General features: G+C 41.6%; 1 non-coding gene across 1 annotated transcript; it reads right to left on the bottom strand.

Annotated features, from left to right (window-relative positions):
• Positions 1–107, bottom strand: LOC120265987. Its single transcript, XR_005537830.1, has one exon. It is a non-coding gene; the product is annotated as a small nucleolar RNA R71 (small nucleolar RNA).
• Between the last annotated feature and the right edge of the window lie 20165 nt (positions 108–20272).

Here is a 20272-nt window from a genome sequence, read left to right as displayed (position 1 = left end):
AGATTGAGACAAGAGATTTCTGCATTCCGACAAGGGGACTCTGAGACACTCTTTGAGGCACATGAGAGATTCAAGGATCTCCTACGCAAGTGTCCCCATCATGGTTTTTCCTCGTGGATGAGGATCCAGATGCTTTGCAATGGCCTGAATTATGCAACCGGGACGACTCATCGATGCTTTGCAGCAGGGGGGTCATTTGAGTAGTAAAAACCCACGAGGATCTTTGAAATCTTGATTGAAAACATGGCAAGTAATGAGTGTCATTGGTCTACTAGGCAAAAAAACCCCCTAAGGCAGCTGGAATTTATGAGATAAATGACAACACCTGCGCTAGCCGCAAAGGTTGAGGCCCTAACAAAGAGATTCGATCGGTTTGTGTTGGAGTGCGAGCTCAAATGCAGTGCGGTTTTTGTCTTGCGAGACTTGTGGGGCCGGGCATGCTACTGTTCAGTTCCCAATTTCAATAGCCTCATATGCCCCAGTTGAGACAGTTGATTATGTTGGGGGAGTTCCCAGAAGCCCGGGGAACCCTTATGGAAACACATATAATCCGGGTGGAGGAATCACCCAAATTTTTTTCTTAGGGGTCAACAACGAGCAACATCGGCCCCCGTGACCCACGGGGACTTCCACCTCAAACCTCTTGACAGACCCGAGAAGAAGTTCACCACTGAAGATGTGTTAGCAAGGTTTATGATCAATACCGAGGCAAAAATTTGTGAACATCAACAACCAATTCAGTTTGAAGTAAACATTGTTTTTGAGGAATGTTCAAGCCTCCATTCAATCATTGGAAAAACCAAGTGGGGCAACTTGCTAGGGCAAACTCGGAGCGACCGCCGGGTAGCTTACCTAGTAACACTAAAAATAATCCAAGGGAGCATTTGAAAGCCGTCACTCTCAGAAGCGGGAAGCATGTTGAAGCATGAGCCGAGGAGGGCTCAAGCACTAAACATAATGGGGTAGCCGCATGGGAAGACCCTAAGCCATCTGAGAGTGAACTTGAAGGGGTAAAGGAAAAACAAGATGAAGGAATCATTCAACTACCAACACCAAGGATACTCGAGTACAAGCCGGTGATCCCCTATCCGGCTAGGCTGAGGCAAGATAAGGACGAGGCTCAATTCAAGAAATTCCTCAATGTATTCAAGCAGTTGCACATAAATATCCCTCTTGTTGAAGCAATAACTCAGATGCCCAAGTATGCAAAGTTTATGAAAGACCTGCTGACTAATAAGAGAAAATTGGAGGAATTAGAAACAGTTGCACTACCACGGAACTACTCTGCAATGATTCAGAGGAAGCTCCCTGAGAAATTGACTGATCCCGGGAGTTTCATTATTCCATGTGTGATTGGGGAAGGCATGCAAGAAAAAGCCTTAGCAAACTCTGGGGCTAGCATCAATGTAATGCCTTACAAGCTGTTTTTAAAATTGGGATTAGAAGACATGAGGCCCACAAGGATGACGATACAACTTGCAGATCGTTCTATCAAGAAGCACCGCGGTGTTGTTGAGGATGTGCTAGTTAGAGTAGACAAGCTCATTATCCCTGTAGATTTCATTATTCTTGATGTGGATGATGATGTTGAAGTCCCATTGATCCTCGGGCAACTGTTTCTTAACACCGCCGGTGCCCTCATTGATGTAAAAGGGGGAAAAATGACATTGAGAGTGGGGGATGAGGAAGTCATTCTCACTCTTCCCGTGGCCATGAAACACACCTTGGACCACGATGATCCCCTCTACTTTATAGATGAAACTGATATGATTATTACTGATTATGTGTAGGAGGTCTTGGCAATTAACCCCTTGGATGAATTCTTGGAAGGAATGGATAGCGATGAGTGCAAGGAGAACAACCTACTTCCCACACATGTAAAGCATTTAGGCTATGTGGGAACATTTCCATGGCCGAGTAATAAGAATAAATCAACCACAAGGAAAATTTGGTGTAAGAGGGACAAGAAACAGAAATTGGGGATGAATTGCACACTATCACCACCACAGGAGATTGATCGACTATTCTTCGAGGGAAAGGGTAAATTGCGTGTCTTTTCATGCCTCTCGATGAGTTTCCCATCTTGGAGCACTTCTCTTGGGCTTGGAGGTAAGTCCCCACCATTTGATCCACCTTGAGGTAAGAAAAAGGTACGTCGAGCTAATGACGTTAAACAAGCGCTTCTTGGGAGGCAACCCAAGTCTTTAAATTCGCCGTCCTTAAATTTTCGTATTTCTTTTAGTTGCTTAGTCTCTTTGTTCTGGTTGAATGCATATGCTCGTGAGGTTCTCATATTTTTGTTGTTATGCTCAACTCATGCTTAGGCTTGCTTGTGTAGCTTTGGACTTGAATTAGTATTGTTTAGTTGTGTTTCATTGTTATTTCGGCATCCATGAGGTTGTAATTCATATTTTATTGAGTTTGCGAGAGGAACCATGCCAATTTTTTTCAATTTTTCCGAGTCCATACGGGCCGTGATACGGCCCGTATGGACACTTGTGGCATGATCCGGGGCCTTGTGGCCATCCTTGCGGCCGCAAGGGACCTCTCGCGGGGACCCTGTGCGCGCGGGCTGTGGGCCTCACGGGTGCCATGCGCCCGCATGGGCGCCCGTGAGGCTCTCGGCCTCACTGGTCGCGTATGGGCTGAGAGGCTCACGGGCGCCATGCGCCCGCATGGGCGCCCGTGAGCCTTTTAGGCTGGTTTTTTTCAGCCCATGCGGGCACCATGCGCCCACATGGGACCCGCATGGGCTGGGCTGCCCATTAAAGGGGCTTTGTCCCCCTTTCTCTCTCCACTCTCTCCTCCTCCTTCTCCTCTTGTTTTCCTCTCATCTCTCCCTCACTCTACCTCATTTCTTCACCATTTTTTTTTTAGTTTTTCTTCTCTAATCACCTCTCCTCCATCTTGCAAACTCACTCTTGGGTTTTAATCGGAGTTTTATCAACCGTTTCGCCGGATCTCATCACCCCAAGCCTCCAAGCCCTAATTCTAGGTTTTGCTACAAACTTGGTTTTATTGTGTTCTCACTTTATCTTTGAAGCTTGAATGACATATTTGGTTGTTGTGATGTGGTGTATGCTTGTTTCTTTGAGTTTTTCCTTCATTTTGTAAATTTTGGGAAGCTAGATGTCTAGGAGAAACTCTAGCAAAAAATCTTTTCTCGGGTTACTGTAGTAATGGCTGAAATTTTCATTCTTCACATAGAAATTGTTGTGCTTTCAATTTTTCATTAATTCCATGATGATATAGTTATCTCCTATGAATGTATTCATAAAACTATTGGTTTGATCACTTGTTTTTGTGGTATAGGTATGCCGATCAAGCGAGTTCTAACAAAGCGGCCACGGCACGATGCGGCATCAAATGGAGTGCCATCCTTTGCCTTACCACAACATAGGGACTTCTCACGGATTGTTGCCTCTCCTCCTTTCCCCTTTGCTAGCGTTGTTGCCCAATGACTGTGCTTTCACTGAACACTCTTCATCAACCAAATGGGGCAGTCTCGTTTCCCTTCCCTTTAATGCTTTATTTAATTATTATGAATTCTACACCATGTTCTGCTGATTAGTGTACATTGAGGGCAATGTACAATTCTATGTGTGGGGATGGGATGGCCTATTTGCATGCTTACTTCACCGGTGATAGCTATGATTTATTGTTAAGAACCTCCTGGCTTGAATGAATGATAGTAATGAGTTGTAGTGTTATTTGTTCTATAAGGAAGTCATGTTTTCTTTCTAGTGTTTTCTTCACAGCTTTGACACAGTAATTCTACCTTGTTTGCCCCAGCTAACCCACTACTTTGATTTAAAGTGTTAGAGTGGTAAATTCATCCCTCAATGGTCTTTCAAGAGCTTTTGGTTCTTTTGTTCATTTTGTTTTATCCGTAAGTGAAGTTTTGCATGAAAGTGCTCAGGAGACATGTATATAATTGTTATCTAAAAAAAAAATTGAAAAAATTGAAAAATGAAAAAAAAAAAAATTGAGTCTATGTCAGTATTCCTCTGCTAATTTAGCATGAATGCGTCTATGTAGATTGTAATCAAGTAAGTTGGGTGGCTCTTGTGCCTAATTAGCATGTGCATCCTTCTGAAAGATTATAAGATATTTTGTGCAGTCTACGTTAGGCGGACTCGAAAAAAAAAAATTAAATAAAGAAAGAAAGAAGTATTTGTTCTCCCGGACTCAATCATGCATTCACTTAGTTACTAAAGTGTTGAATGTGGACCGAAGGACTCTTGACCTACTATTGAGGGTGTCTTTAACATTTTTAACACCGGTAGTCATTGAATGTGGTGTGAATAGGGAGAGCGAGGGATGAAGCATACACACACTCACGAGGAAAGCACTCTAGAGGAATCATGACTATCTCTACTGAGTTAGTTATTGTACAACTCATTTCCTTGAATTCATTTCATCTGTGCCTGTGGGGTTCTTCACTATTTGAGCTTGAGGTCGTACGTTTAGTCATTTATCATTCCGCCCTTATTAATTCATGTGTATTTGCTTGGGGACAAGCAAACGCTTAGGTGTGGCGATGTTTGATAAACGCCTAAATGTATGTATTTTATATGTATTAATCTTGTATCATTTGTGAATATGTTAACGAATTGATGCCCGTTTTATGTCAAAATTGGTTATTTCGGTGTTGTAGGTCTTAAATGAGTCGAACGATGCTCAAAAATGTAAATCGGATGAATTCGACACCAAAAATGGCATTTTTGGGGGTCCCAGCACTGTAGCGGTATTGTAGCAGGTCATTGATCTTGCTGCGGGCATTTGGCTGTGAGTTTCACGGGCTCCATGCGCCAACATGGGTGCCCGTGAGGTTTGCTGGAAATTCTCAATACTCGGTACTGTAGCACCGGCATGTTTTCTGGGCATTTGGCTGTGAGCTTCACGGGCTCCATGCGCCCGCATGGACTGACGGGATATAAATGAAACCGATTTTGCTAGGGCAAGGGGAGGAGTTTTTGGCAGAGTTCTTGGAGCCGATTTTCACCAATCTTTAGGAGGCAAGATCACACGTGTTGGAGAAAAAAAATCAAAGGGAGAAACTCGGTTTTGTCTAGATCTTCATCGATCTCTTCTTTGGGAGTTTGTAGACGACGAGGCAAGCCGCCCCCATCGCGGCGTCCGTGGAAGCTTTTCCACCTAGCTTGGCTTGTCTTCGTACTTCTATTGTTTGAGGGAGTTTTCTTATGCCATTTGTAGTTGTTTTCATGGACTTGTTGCTTGTATTTGTTTGCATGGACCAGTAGACCCCAAGGTCACCGGATGTCGGTGAACCTTGGGGTGAACTTGTGTATTTGGATGATTTAATTTTGTCTATTGCAATTGTTGTGCATTTGTGATTCATTCTTGGTGCATTTGATGTGTTGCTTACATGAGAACTCTGTAAACCAACTGCTAGGTTGTACTTGGTAGCGTGACCATCGCCTTTGTACTAGACACACCAAGTTTGGAAGGGATTCATGTACGAATACGCCATGACCATCGGATATTCTGTACCCCTCCACCATTAGGGCTAGACCAAGTTGTGTTCCAGCCCTAATTAGCGATTTCCCCACTTGTTAATGCAATCGTATGAGGATTTGATCAGAAGAAATTCTGTGTCAATACTTATACCGGATTAGGGGTTAATTGCCGTGACCATCGGGTTGATCTAATTTAGGAAATCTCTAGGTCCAAACCTTCAATTGCATGACATTCTTAGCATCCTTTGCACTTTAGTAGCACATAGGGAATCCGCATCCGTGACCATTTCTTTCCCCTGATTTTATACCCCTACCTTATCATAGACTCCATTTGTAGTTCTTTTATTTCAAGTAATAGATTAGAGAAACCCTTCGAATCATTCGGCTAGACAATACGCAAAGAGGAAGTAAGAGTAGATTCTTGGGCCCAGGGAATACGACCTTCTCGTGCTCGCACGAGGGATATTACTTGACGACTCCGTGCACTTGCGGATCGCTCATCAGTATTTCAATTAAACACAAAGCATCCAAAATACATGATGAACCTCCCAAGGTTCACCTACATCTAGTAGCCTTGGGGGTCTAGTGTGATATTATACAAACAAGTATAGCAAGATAAAAAAAAATAAGAAGCAAATGCATAAGTGACACTCCCTAGTCCAAATGATGTAGAACAAGAACAAGGCTAGATGAATGATGCTTCCTCTAGCCAAATGAATGCCGAATGATCCTTGACTCCTCCTTTGATGATGGAGAATAATGCTCCCTTACTTCCTTTAGTGTGACATTATACAAACAAGTATAGCAAGATTAAGGAAAACAAGAAGCAAATGCATAATTGACACTCCCTAATCCAAATGATGTAGAAGAAGAACAAGGCCAGTTGAATGATGCTTCCTATAGCCAAATGAATGCCGAATGATCCTTGACTCCTCCTCCCTTGATGGTAAGTTCTCTCCTTGAAAGTTCAAGCCCTTGATCACCTCTCTAGCCTCAAGAAAAGCCTTCTTCAAGATGTCTTCGTTCTTCCTTTTCTTCACCCAAGTTATGGCTGCATACAAGCTTCTTTTTCATACCCCTCAAATGTGCTCTTATATCTCCCATGTATCCTGATCGTACACGGGCCATATAGGGGTCAAAAGGAGAATCAAATCCCATCCAGAACAAGCCATTCCGGGGTCAATCCCGGGATCAATGATGGCCTCATTGAGGCTACATTGATCAAGCTAGATAATAGCTTCTCTTACTACAACACCAATCCCGGGGTTAATCCTGGGCATCATTGAGGCTGTATGGCCTAGATCAATTCCTGACTTGAAAACTTTCCAGGTACTATAGTGATTGCTATAGTGATCTTGCTACAGTATCACTCTATAGTACTCTAGCTACAGTAATCAGCTATAGTAAATACGCTATAGTATCATGATCAGGTTTTCTTCTCTTTTTCACCCAAATCATACCTTTGTGTCTGATAAGTGCTTGTGTGTTAAGAATGCGAAGTGTTCTTTCCTTACAATGAGCATTACTTTTATCAAGTTTAAGCGCTAGTACCTGTGTATTTGTGTTTTTATGCGTAGGTAGGGTTGTGAAGCTATGTTTTGAGAAAAGAAGCCAAAAGTAGATCATGAATGCACTATTTAATTCAATCTTGGAAGAAACAAATGCGAAGACACAAGTTGGGCTCAAAGATACGTGAATGTATGATAATCTCCATGTATTCAAGCAATTACAATCATTTGGAGGGGCACAAGGGTAGTCACATTTGCATATCCTGACTTGTGCATTGATCGTAAGATCTTCACTGTAGTAATTTACTGCAGTAGGTACTATTCACATCCGCAGAAAATCAGAAATTTAGAGAATCCACACGGGCGTGTGGAACTTCCACACACCCGTGTGGAAATTCCACAGGGGTGTGTGGAACATCCACAGGGATGTGTGGATGCCAGATTCCAGCCCTTTAAAAGCAGCGATTCAGCACTGATTTCTCCATCTTTTCCCCTGTCTTTTTTTCCATCTTTCCCCATCATTGGAGGCACCCACGGCTAGGGTTTGGAGAGGCTTTGGCAATGCTTTGGAGAGGCTTATGTAAGGCATTGGAGAGGCTTTGGCAAGGCATCAGAGAGGTTTGACGGCCTTCGACACCACGTTTCCTTTGGAAGAGAGCTATTGGGGGAGCTTTCATCGGCATCGATCCGGCGAGGTGTGCCCTAGGTTTGATGAGGGGACCTTTGAAGAAGACGCGACCGATCCATAAGACCTTAGACACGAACACAAGGGGGATTTAATTCATGGATTGCATCTCTTTGCTTTTGATTTCATTATCTATTGTATTTTGCTTCATGGAGAGCTAAACCCTTAGTGGGTACTTGGATATTTATGAACCCTAGGATATATTCGTTTCATTGAACATTTTTATTATCTTTCAATTAATTGAGTTCCAATTTTGTATGCTTGATTGAGTGAATACTCCCTTAGAGTGACACTAGGGTTGAGAGTTCTTGTTGGTAACCCTTGCGAGCGACTGACAAACCACGAGAGTTAGACAAAGCTAGATTGGAGAGGGTTGAGAGGGTGAGTCGAGAGGTAGCGGATCGTCCCCTTTCTCCTCCGGTGTGATTTATTCTACCTCCATTTTCTCGAGCTCTTTGCGGTCATAGAAGAGTGAATGGGCTAAGGGATGACCTTCCACTGGGGCTTAGTTGCAGAGGCAACGGAGTGAATAGTTGAAGTGATTTTAGTACCTAGGGCTTAATTGTGGGTAGGGACCTTTCACCTGGACCAAAGGGTTAGGTCCACATCTAGGAAGAGGATTTATCACTTGGAATCCCTAGAACTCATTGTGATTCTATACGAGTGCGAGGTTGAGAGGTTATTCAATTTCTCCTCTGTGACATGTATAGAGTAAGGCATGGTTGACCTTAGATTTGGGACCATGTATTAAAGGATCTCCATGACTGATTAATTTATTAGTGAGAAAGAACAATAGAGGGTTTTGCACTTGAAGCGATTGTCCTAGGCGGAACAATATCCGGGTACCCCATTTATCGTCGATTGCCTCCCCTATCTTTTACTTGCGCCTCCTTTATCTTTTCTTATTTTCATTTGCATTGAGTTTGTTTTCACATCACCATCAACATATTTTCATTCTAGTTAAATAGCAATGTTGGTGGTTCTAGGCACTATTCCCAGTGGATTCGACTACCCTCTCACCTGGGTATTATTACTTCGACACTCGTGCACTTGCAGTTGATATGCATATTCGGTCGTGTCAATGTCCTCCATGGCTCTATCATGCAATGCAAAGCAAATAATAGTCAATTAAACACAAAATGGGCGTCCATTCTTATCAAAATACATGCTAGAAGTATAAAATTCATATACTAAAATATGTATATTTAGACACTTATCACTTTTTCTTTTGTCAGCTTCTTACTTTGTTTTAAACCTATATTTGGTAGACTAGATAATGCCACCCCAAAGAATACGACCCTCTCGTGCTTGCGTAAGAGTTTTATTACTTGATGACCCATGTACTTGCGGATATCATCAGACTACCCTATGATCAAAATGCATTCTATGAAGTCTTTCTAGAGAAAGCGTATATTTGAAGGATAGATAAATCTTCTCTCAAAGAAATTACCTTAATCCCATATGAAATATAATAGAAATCACTTCCTGAAGTTACTCCCTACATTTTCATGATACATGGAATTCTATGCCAACTCACTCAAAGGGATCACGGAGGAGAAATCTCTACTCCGAAGTGCCCTATTTCTAGGTGGACTGGTGATAACCTTCAATTGCAACTTCTCTGTACTAGTTGGATCTTTCGATTCATCACACTAATAAATGAATCATGCATTCATTGTATTCACAATAATAGAATCCAAAATAATATAAATGCGTAATTGAATTCAACATCAATAGATTGCAATTAAACATTCAACTAAACCATATTCAAAACTATAACCAATGTTAATGAAAATGTAAACCCTAGGTTCCCTCTACTCCCAAACAGCAATAAGTTAGTTCACCATTAAAGGATAACACTCATACAATCCACTAGTGACAAAAGAAGTGAATGGAAATATGATAACCTCATTTTCTCTCTTTGTCCCTTGAGATACCGATGTACTATCTTCCTATCTTCCACAAACGCCGCCAAGAGTGTTCCTCGACAGCTCTAATGGTGTCCTAGATGGTGGATAAGGCTCTTCCCCTTACTATATTGTTGGACAAATCCTTGAGAAAATCCTATTATTTCTCCCTTTGCTTGGCCATCAACAGATTACCCAAAATACCCTCAATAGAATGTTTTACACCTAACCACTTACAGGCTACTTACGAGCATAAGAACCAGGCTATAAGAAACTGGAAATGATAGGTCTTGATAAGTGCTTGTGTATAAGTATTACTAAGTATACTTCTCTTACATTGACCAACATTTTAACTAATTTATGGCTGATTCATGTGTATTTGTGTTCTCTTGTTCATTTACGGTTGTGGAGACAAGTTTGGAAGAAAGAAAGCAAAAATAGGTTATAGATGCAATTATTGAGGAAACTCTTAGACCAAACAAGGATCAAGGCATAAGTTGTGCTCATAGACATGTGGGTGTGTGCCAACCTCCAATTTGTTCAAGTGAATACACAAATTGGAAAGGCACAAAGGTAGTCACACTCATATGTTCTGACTTGTGTAACATTGTCAAGAGCTCTGTCAATAGACATGATTTACCGCATAGATGTGTGCCCAAGCATGCGTCCTCGATGAAGAAATTGAAGTCGGGAGTACTGTTGCGAAAGTATTGTAGAAGTTTAATGTAGTGATAAGTTCTTGTGTATTAGTAAAGCGAAGTATTCTTTTTTTTACGGTGAGCATTACTTTTATTAGATTTTACCGCTAATACATTTGTATTTGTGAACTTTCATGCATAAAGGGTTGTGGAGACAAATAATGAAAGAAAGAAGTAAAAGTAGATTGTGATTGTACTTTGTTGATGAAGTCTTGGAGTGAACAAATGTGAAGACACAAGCTGTGATTAAAGACATGTGAATGTGTGCCAATCTCCATGCGCATTTGGAAATTACCCACGCCGACAGAAATTCAGATTTCCAGAAATCCACACGGGCATTTGGAAATTACCCACGCCCGTGTGCATGTCTGATTCCAGCCCTTTATAAAGCCGTGACTTGTACCGATTTGGGGACCCATCTTTCATCCTTCATCCTTATTTCCATCTTTTCTCCAGCTTTTGAAAGGCTTGCGGCTAGGGTTTAGAGGGGCTTTGGCAAGGCTTTGGGAGTGGTTCTACCGCTTTGACACCGCGTTTCTCTTGGAAAATAGTTATTGAGGGAGTTTTTGTCAGCACCGATCCGGTGAGGTGTGCCCTAGGCTTGGAAAGAGGACCTTTGGAAAAGACGAGGCTACTCCACAAGACCATCGATATGAATATTGAGGGGGTTTCCTTACGGATTACATGTTTTTACTTTTGATTTCATTATTGATTGTATCTTGCTCCATGGAGAGCTAAACCCCCCTAGTGCGTACTTGGACTTGTAGATCCTAGGATGTTATTATTCTATTGACCTTTTATTATGCTTTCCTTAATTAATGTCTTTAATTGAGTTCTAATCTTGAATGCTTGTTGAATGGTTTCTCCCTTATAGTGACACTAGGGTTGGGAGTCCATCTTGGTAGCTTTTGTGGATGAGTGACACACCATGAGGGTTGGACAATGCTAGCTTGGAGAGGGTTGAGAGGGTGAGTTGAGAGTTAGCATTGCGTCCCTTTCCCCTCCGGTGTTATTAATCCTACCTCCATGATCCCAGAAACCTTTGCGGTCACAATAGAGTGAAGTGCTAAGAGAGGAACTCAACTGGGGCTTAGTTGCTCAAGCAATAGAGTGAAGCGTTGAAGTAATACTTATTATCTGGGGCTTAATTATGACTAGGGATCTTTCTCCTCAACCAAAGGGTTAGATTTATATATAGGAATAGGGTCTATCACTTGGAATCCCTAGAGCTTCTTACAACTTTAAACAGTGTGAGGTGTTGAGACTGAGCGATTTCTTCGCGGGGACATAGTGTAGAGTTAGTCGCTGTGTATTTTAGGATCTCCATGACTCGTTAAGCATCAGTTAGGAGACATAATAGTTAGTAATGCACTTGAAACAATAGCCCTAGGGGAAGCAATGTTCGAGTGCCCCATTTTCTATCGATTGCCTTTTCCCTCATTTTATCGTGCCTCTCTTTCTTATTATCTTTAGTCTTGTTCACATTAATTTTACCCACACTATTATTGTTTTATCTTCACTTAGTTAAGTAGCAATCGTTGTGTTTTTATTCACCATTCCCTACGGATACGATAACCCACTCATTTGGGATTTATTACTTCGACAAACCCATGCACTTGTGGGTCACACGCAAGGGGAATTGTTATGTAGCAAAATCACAGTAGTAAAATTACTATAGATGTTATTGTTCACAAAGTGCAGGAAATGAGAAGCATAGAAATCCACATGTCCGTGTGGAATTTCTAAAGGGGCATGTGGATGCCCGATTTCAGCCCTTTAAATACCACTTCACAAGTTTGTTTTGGAGATCTTCTTTCTATCTTTTACCTATCTTTTGGGGAGAGCGCGTCTAGTGTTTTGATAGGTTTTTGCTATGATTTGAGAGCGTTCTTATGGCATTTGACACCAATTTTCTTTATAGGAGTAGTTTTGGTTGAGCTTCTGACGACTTTGTTTCGGCAGGATGTGCCCTAGGCTTGACAGAGGAGTCTTTAGAAAAGATGAGGCGGCTCTTAAAGACCATCGACATAGACAACAAGGGGGTTATCTCTACCGATTACTTGCACTTATTTCTTATTTTATCTTTGATTTTGTATTGCTCCATAGAGAGCTAAACCCTATTGGGTGCTTGGACAGTTAAACCTTTGGATGATTTTGTTTCATTGACTTCTATTATGTTTCCTTTAATTAATGTTTTAATTAAGTTTCAATCTTGTGTGTTTATTAATTTGATTTTCCCTTAGAGTGACACTAGGGTTGAGAATCTATTTAGGCAATCCTTTTGAATTAGTGACACTTCATTAGGGTTAGACTTAGTAAGGTTGAAGAGGGTTGAGAGGGTGAGTCGAGAGGTAGCCAAACGTCCCCTTTCCCTTCTGACGTGATTTATCCTACCTCCATATTCCATGACTTTTTTGCGATCATGATAGAGTGAAGTGCTAAGAGACTTTCTACAAAGGGGATTAGTTGCATGAGTAATAGAGTGAAGTGTTGAGTTATCCTTAGTTCTAGGGCTTAATTATGATTAGGGATCTTTCGCCTGGACCAAAGGGTTATATCAAATTAGGGAATATGGTTTATCATTTGGACTCCCTAAAACCTTAAGCAGTCCGACACACTATGAGGTGTTGAGAGTATCCATTTTCATTGGGGCATAGTGTAGAGGGCTAGTCACGGTTGACCTTTGGTTTCGGACCGTGTGTCTTTGGATCTCCACAACTCATTAAACTTCAATTAGTAGCCATAATATTAGTTTTGCACTTGAAACAATAGTTCTATTGTAAGCATTGTCCGCGTACCCCATTTTACTATCGATTACTTCTCTTTATTCCTCTTGTATTTTTTTTCATTTTTTATTCTATTTTCATTAATCATTTGAATCACAATCACAAATTGGTTTTCACTCTAGCAAAATAGCAATACTTCATGTTTCTGAACAACTATTCCTTAAGGATTCGACAACCCACTCACCGGGATATTTTATTACTTTGATGACCCGAGCACTTGCGTTACACACACGCAAGGGATGTGTCAAGTCTCATAAAACTCTTCTATCTTAGTGTTATGGTATAACTTACGGTGTAAACACTGGACCGTAAAATTCTCAAGATAACACTTATAACCTCCTTTACGGGTGACAACAGTCCTTACGTATTACCCGAAAGTGAATGGGTTTGTCGAAGTAGCAAATCCCAGGTGAGTGGGGTATCGTATCCATAGGGAGTAGGGAATAAAAATACTAAGATTGCTACTTAACCAAATGAAGACGAACAATGATTATGTTGATGAAATGTAATATAAACAGAAATAAAAGAAACAAGAATGAGATGCACAAATAAGTGAGAGGAAAGGCAATTGATAGAAGTGGGGTACTCAGACAATGCTCCCCCTAGACTAATGTTTCAAGTGCAAGACTAACTATTATGTCTCGTAATTGATGTTTAATGAGTCTTGGACATCCTTGAATACACAGCCCTAAACGCCATGTGCTAAAGTCACTTCAATACTTCACTTTATTGCTCGCGCAACTAAGCCCAGTGGAGTTCATCCCTTAGCCCTTCACTCTACTATGACCACAAAGAACTCTTGGAACGTGGAAGTAGGATAAATCACATCGGAATGGAAAGGGGACGCTCTGCTACCTCTCAACTCTCTCCAACCTAGCTTTGTCTAACCATCATGGTGTGTCACTAATCCACAAAGGTTACCAAGATAGTCTCTCAACCCTAGTGTCACTCTAAGGGATAAATCATTCAATAAGCATTCAAGATTAGAACTCAATTAGAGACATTAATTAAGGAAAACATAACAAAAGGTCAATGAAACAAAAACATCCTAGCGTTTACAAAATGCAAGTACCCACTAAAGGGTTTAGCTCTCCATGAAGCAAGATACAATCAATGATGAAATCGAAAGTAAAAACAAGTAATCCATAGGAAAACCCCCTCGGTAGTCATGTCGACGGTCTTGTGGAGTAGCCTCGTCTTCTCCAAAGGTCCCTTTGTCCGACCTATGGCACACCAAGCCGGATAGATGCCAATGAAAGCTCCCCAATAACCTTCTTCCAAGTGAAGCACGATGTCAAATCTGTAGAACTAGTCCAATGACTTGCCAAAAGCCTATCTAAATCTTAGCTGACTACCTCCCAAAAGATGGAGAAAAGTTGGAGACAAGGATGAAAGATTCCCCCAAAATCGGGCTGAACCTCAGCTTAAATAGAGCTGGAATCTGGCATCCACACGCCCATATGGAATTTTCACACGGGCCTGTGAAATTTCCACATAGAAATGGGGAATTTCCACAGGCCCGAGTTGATTTTCTGGAAACCTGATTTTCGGCCGACTGTGAACAGTAACTGCTACAATGTATTGCTGCGGTACTCCGCCAAAACACTCCTAATTCTACACTTTTTATCAAGGTAACATAAACGGGCACACTTTTATGCCGTAGATCACAACTCTTTTTCAATCAAAGGGTTCATTGGTTAAGATCTTGCTACCAATACACAAGTCAGGATACACAAATGTGACTGCCTTTGTGCCACTCCAAGTCATTGTAATGATTTGAATACATGGAGCTTAGCACATATTCACATATCTTAGAGCCCCACTTGTGTCTTCGCGTTTGTTCCTTCCAAGATTCCACCAAATAGTGCGTTTACGATCTACTTTTGGCTTTTTTTCTTAATACTTGGCTTCACAACCCTACATTCGCAAAGATCAAAAAGTACACATTTATTAGCGCTTAAACCTGATAAAATTAATGCTCATCATAAAGAAAGAACACTTCGCATTCTTAACACACAAGCACTTATCAAACTCCCCCACACTTAAGCTTTTGCTTGTCCTCAAGCAAAAATAAAACATTGAAGCATAGAAGAAGGAAAAATTGAAAATGCTTGGCCTCAGGTTCACCAAAGAATGCAAGGAGAGTATTCTACAAGAAAGGGAACTTTTAACACTAAATATGAAAAATCAATGCTCTAGCTAAAAACTTGTATTAAAAAGGAAAACAAATCCCGACATTGTGTAAGTGTTTGCAAACTCACTCGAGTCAACCCGAAGTATACTCCTCAAAGTTCTAAGTACAAGGGCTTATTTATCTACAAGCATAACAAAACAAAAGGATGCTAGTAGCTTCACACATCCTCTAAGGTTTGCCCTTTTCGAAGCGGCCGTTAAGGTGGCTTTCACACTTATGAGGTGGTAGCTCTTTCTACCGGGGTGGTAGCTTTTACTCATCCCACGAGATAGCTCTTTCTCTCATTAGGGTAGAACTAGTATTTAACTTATGAGAGTAGCTTTATACTTTATAGATGGTAGCTCTGTCCACCCTCAGTGCACAACTAAATAATCTATTTTTTCTTTCTTTTCGTTTTCAATTTTTTTTTCAGCAAAATAGAATAAGAAACAAAACTAATTAGTCACTTAAACATCGAACTTGAGTTTCCAAAAGAGTTTCATGAGTGAGTGGTGAACAAATATTAATCGGGCAAAAAATTCCTAGAAAATTCAAGTAAAAACTAGAGCTTGAGAACATTCAATATTTAAACTTCTCCTAAACTCAAGAATACAAACATTGCAACTAAGGTGAACCACCATTGGTTATGTGATCATGTATGTCAATCAAAACTTATGTAAAAGACATGTGCAAAGTGAACTACCTCCACACTTAAGATGTACATTGCCCTCAATGTATACATCCAAGCACAATAGAAATTATAGCAATCAAGCAAATATGTGGGAGTGGGAAATTGAAACAATACTCCCCTAACTCCTAATATTGCGTTTGATGGAGCTAAATCCTTGGGAGTAAAGTTCCAATGGGTTATGAAGTACACACGGCCCACATTTGCCGTGTCCATGACTAGTTCTCAATTCCCATACTGACAAAACCATCTGCACGCATACACAAGGGGATCCAGTAAAGCTTAATAAACAAAAAAACTTATGTATATAAAGATAAGGAAATGAAATACAACTCGAGACAAAAATAAAAGATAAACTCAGTATACAAGTCAAAAAGATAGTACTGAAACTGAAAGATGAAAAATATAAACACAAAGTAAAGCAAAGACGCATCAAGTATCGATGTCCTCTGTGATCGGCTCTGCTGCTCCAGCTAAATCAAATGGTGCCGGTGGATCAACTGTGCCGAGATGGGTGATGGTGGTGCTGGAGATGCCGAAGGGGTCTGAGGTCTCATAACGAACGGTGACGTCTCATCTCGCTCTAATAACTGTTGTAGAATTGCAAGACGGGACATCACCTCCGCGTGGTTCGTGGACTGCAGTACACGAACCTCATTCAAATCACTCTAGAGTACTCCCACAGCACTCTCGAGCCTCTCCAAATGATCATGGACTCGAGGTGGAGAGAAAATGTGCACTGGAGGTAGCCCCTGTGCTGAGGGAGGCACATCTGCATCCATCGGCATAGGCTGAGGCTTGGGGGCCAGCTGAGGATCCTCTGTAGTATCATCTCCTCCCTCTGCTATGTCTGGGGTAGGTGTAACCAATATATACACCCCAGGACTATGTCTGGGCACCAATCCCATCAATCTCAATGTCTCAATGTTCATGGGGCAGGTATAATCACCTTATCGGCCCCCGAATCTTGTCCAGTAGACCCATCCCCAAGATGAGTCTCGTGATGTATGGGCTTGACAAAAGCACTCCTACCATGGTGTACTATCCCTGATGCCTTATGTACTCAACTACAATGTATCCCAGATGGATCAGTATGCTCGGAATCATCGAATAGAGATGTAGAAGCTCTAGCCAGCTCAAGATGCCGATATTGTCACCACGACCGTTCATCGACATGCTTATGATGTCATGCAAGTATCGATATGCAGGTGAGAAAAGCATGTGGCCTTAGACACCCCTGGCTCATACTGGCCCAGACCGCATAACACTCCATACGCTCTCTGCAGGGTCAAGTTGCCAGGATAATCTGTCGGCAACTAAGAGTACTCATCAGTACATTTGAATGCCTCCTCATACAATCCGAATCGGATCAAAAAGTGTGTCACGCTCATGCTGTAGTGATCCCCCAATGCTCTAAACTGTATAACATTGACACTATTGAATCTATCATAAGAACGGTCAAACTAGAATGATGATAGCACCTCGAGGGTAAGTGTATGGATGGCAGGCTCTCTAATCGTCAGTAACTATCTCCAACCTCCCACCGAGACGAGATCCTCTAACTTAACCACCAAATAATCTCCCTGCTGTATATCTCGCAATATGCTCGTATCTTGGAAGTGAGTCTGTCCGAACCTAAGCCTCGGTAATCGCTCAAACCAAACCTGGTGCTTTGGAATAGCAAACTCTATGCACTTGGTCTCAAGGGATTGATGTCTGAGATGTTTGCCAGTAGCAATCTTTGACCTAGGTGCCATATCTGCAACAATTAAAATGAAATCGATTGAATTGGCTCCCAAGATTATTGTTGTAGAAATCTACACGGTCGTGTGGAAATTTCACACGCACCTATGGATCCACGGGGCGTGAAAACCACCCCGCCGCACTCTAAAACTGCAAAAATAAATCTTAGAATCATTTCTAAACTCTTTCTAATAATATAATAACCATCTAATTGTAGAAATGAAGCAACATTACCATTCTAATTGAATAAAATCAAATATGATGAGGGAAAGAGAGAATTAAGGGTTATTGACGAGATGAAGTTAAAAACTTTGAATTCTGCTGAAAAACTCGAGTAAACCTCTCTAAATCAACAATGCAAGGTCAGGAGAAGTGTTAGAAATGTTATCAGAGTAACTTGGAGTATGACAATGAAGAAGAAGGATAGGATTTTAAAGAAAACCCATAGCTCTTGCATTTCTATACATTCACATGGGCTTATGGAAATTATCCACGCCCATGTGACTCCACAGGAGAGACCACAGGGGCAAACAGACACCCTTGTGTGCTCTTGGGATAACACTCAACCCTTCTAAATGCAACCACACGGGCGTGCAAAAATTTCACATGACCGTGTGCCCAACCCAATGGGGCAGACGCACACCCCTGTGGCTTCTCTGTCCATCCGAGAAAAATCTCTTAGTGTTTCACAAGCTCTTATGGAAATTCCACACCAGAGTGATCCTTCACAGACCAGCTCACAGGGGCACTCGCACGTCCTTGTGTATTCTCGTGATGGAAGAGAGCTCTTCTGCAGAGATCCACATGGGAGTGAGGAAATTACCCACGCCCGTGTGTTTTTCACAGGGACATCCACAGGGGCGTCTCCTCACTCACTTCATCTTCCAGAGCATCTTTCTTCACGATCCTCGGAGTAAATAGTACCTTCTCCTCTAGACCAAGTATCATCTGCTCTTCGTTCTCCATTTCTTGGTCTAGCAACCCGTTGTACAGGTCTGGATTTAGCATTTCCTACACATATTCATCAATTAGTTCATTGGTACTGTTAGGAAAATAAAGAGTATCATCAAAGTCAAGAGAATGTCACATGGCTTCGGCGAGGCGGTATGTGAGCTTTTCATCTCCAACCCTCAGTGTCCACTCCCTGCCATCCATGTTGATAAGTGCCTTGGAAGTGCGTATGAATGACCTCCCAAGTATCAAAGGAACATCTACATCCTCATCGATATCCAACATTATGAACTCTACAAGAAATATGTACTTGTCCACCTTGACAAGTACATCTTCAATGATGCCCCTCAGATGTCTCACCGTTGAGTCTGCCAATTGTAATGTCATCCGAGTGGGCTAAGGCTCTCCCAAGCCCAACTTTTGAAAGAACGAGTATGGAATGACCTTAATACTAACCCTGAATCCGCCAATACCATCTCTTCACCCAAAATTGCCAATGTTGCATAGAATCACAAAACTTTCGAGGTCTTTCTTCTTGTTCGGCATATCGTTTTGCAACACCGTCAAATAAGAGACATCTAAAATCAACGATACACTCCCTTCCAACTTCCTCTTGTTTTTCAAAAGATCTTTCAAGAACTTGGCATACTGAGGCATTTGAGATAACGCCTTCACAAAAAGGAATGTTGATGTGCAATTGCTTGAATAGACCCAAGAACTTCTAGTATTGTCGATCATTTTGGTCGTGCTTAAATCTTGAAGGATACCCTGATTCTTGGCTTTTTAAGGTGGGGTGCCACCTCTTTCTCTTTGTTAGCTCTCTCCTCAACCTCCATGACCTCGGGTGCTTCAACATTGGTCTTCTCACTTGGAAGCCTGCCCTCAACCTCATGACCACTTCTTAAAGTGATTGCCTTCACATGTTCTCTCGGATTAGTCTCGATATTACTTGGCAAGCTTCCTTGTGGTCTCTCCGATAGAGACTTTGTGATTTGCCCCACTTGATTTTCTAGATTGTGCAATGTAGCAGTATGGTTGCGAAGTGTAGCATCGAGCGATTGTAATCGTGTATCCGAAGATTGCACAAATCTAGTAAAGGCTTTCTCTAAGTCGGTCATCCGGGTTACCAAGCCTGAAACTCTATTCTCCATGTTCGGGGCTTGTTCTTGTTCAAAACCCGGTGGTACTATGGTATCTTTCTACCCTTGGTTACTCCATGAGAAATTGGGTTGGTTCTTCCACCCTTGGTTGTAGGTGTTGCTATAAGGAATACCTTGTATCCTTCCCGAATTGCCCTCAAAGTCTACTTGTTCAATCGTGGCTGAAGTAGTAATTAAAATAGGACAATCATACGTCATATGTGAACCCCCTCAACCATCATAATTAGTGATCGCGGCCACCCTCGGCGAAGTCAATGTATTCAATTTCTTGCTCAATACCTCTACTTCGGCTGCTAAGGATGTAATCGCATCAATTTCATAGAGTCCAGCTACTTTCTTCTTTGCCCTTGCATTCCATTGGTAGCTATTCATGGCCATTTCCTCTACCAACTATTGGGCTTCTTCAGGGGTATTGTTCCCCATTGTACCTACTGCGATGACATTACTTGGATTCAACCCGTTGTAAAAAGTCTGAATTATCATCTATTCGGTG

Source organism: Dioscorea cayenensis, chromosome 7 (genome assembly GCF_009730915.1).
Source record: "Dioscorea cayenensis subsp. rotundata cultivar TDr96_F1 chromosome 7, TDr96_F1_v2_PseudoChromosome.rev07_lg8_w22 25.fasta, whole genome shotgun sequence".
NCBI lineage: Eukaryota > Viridiplantae > Streptophyta > Magnoliopsida > Dioscoreales > Dioscoreaceae > Dioscorea > Dioscorea cayenensis.
Note: the sequence above shows the minus strand (reverse complement) of the source record. Positions and strands in the feature narration are given on the sequence as shown.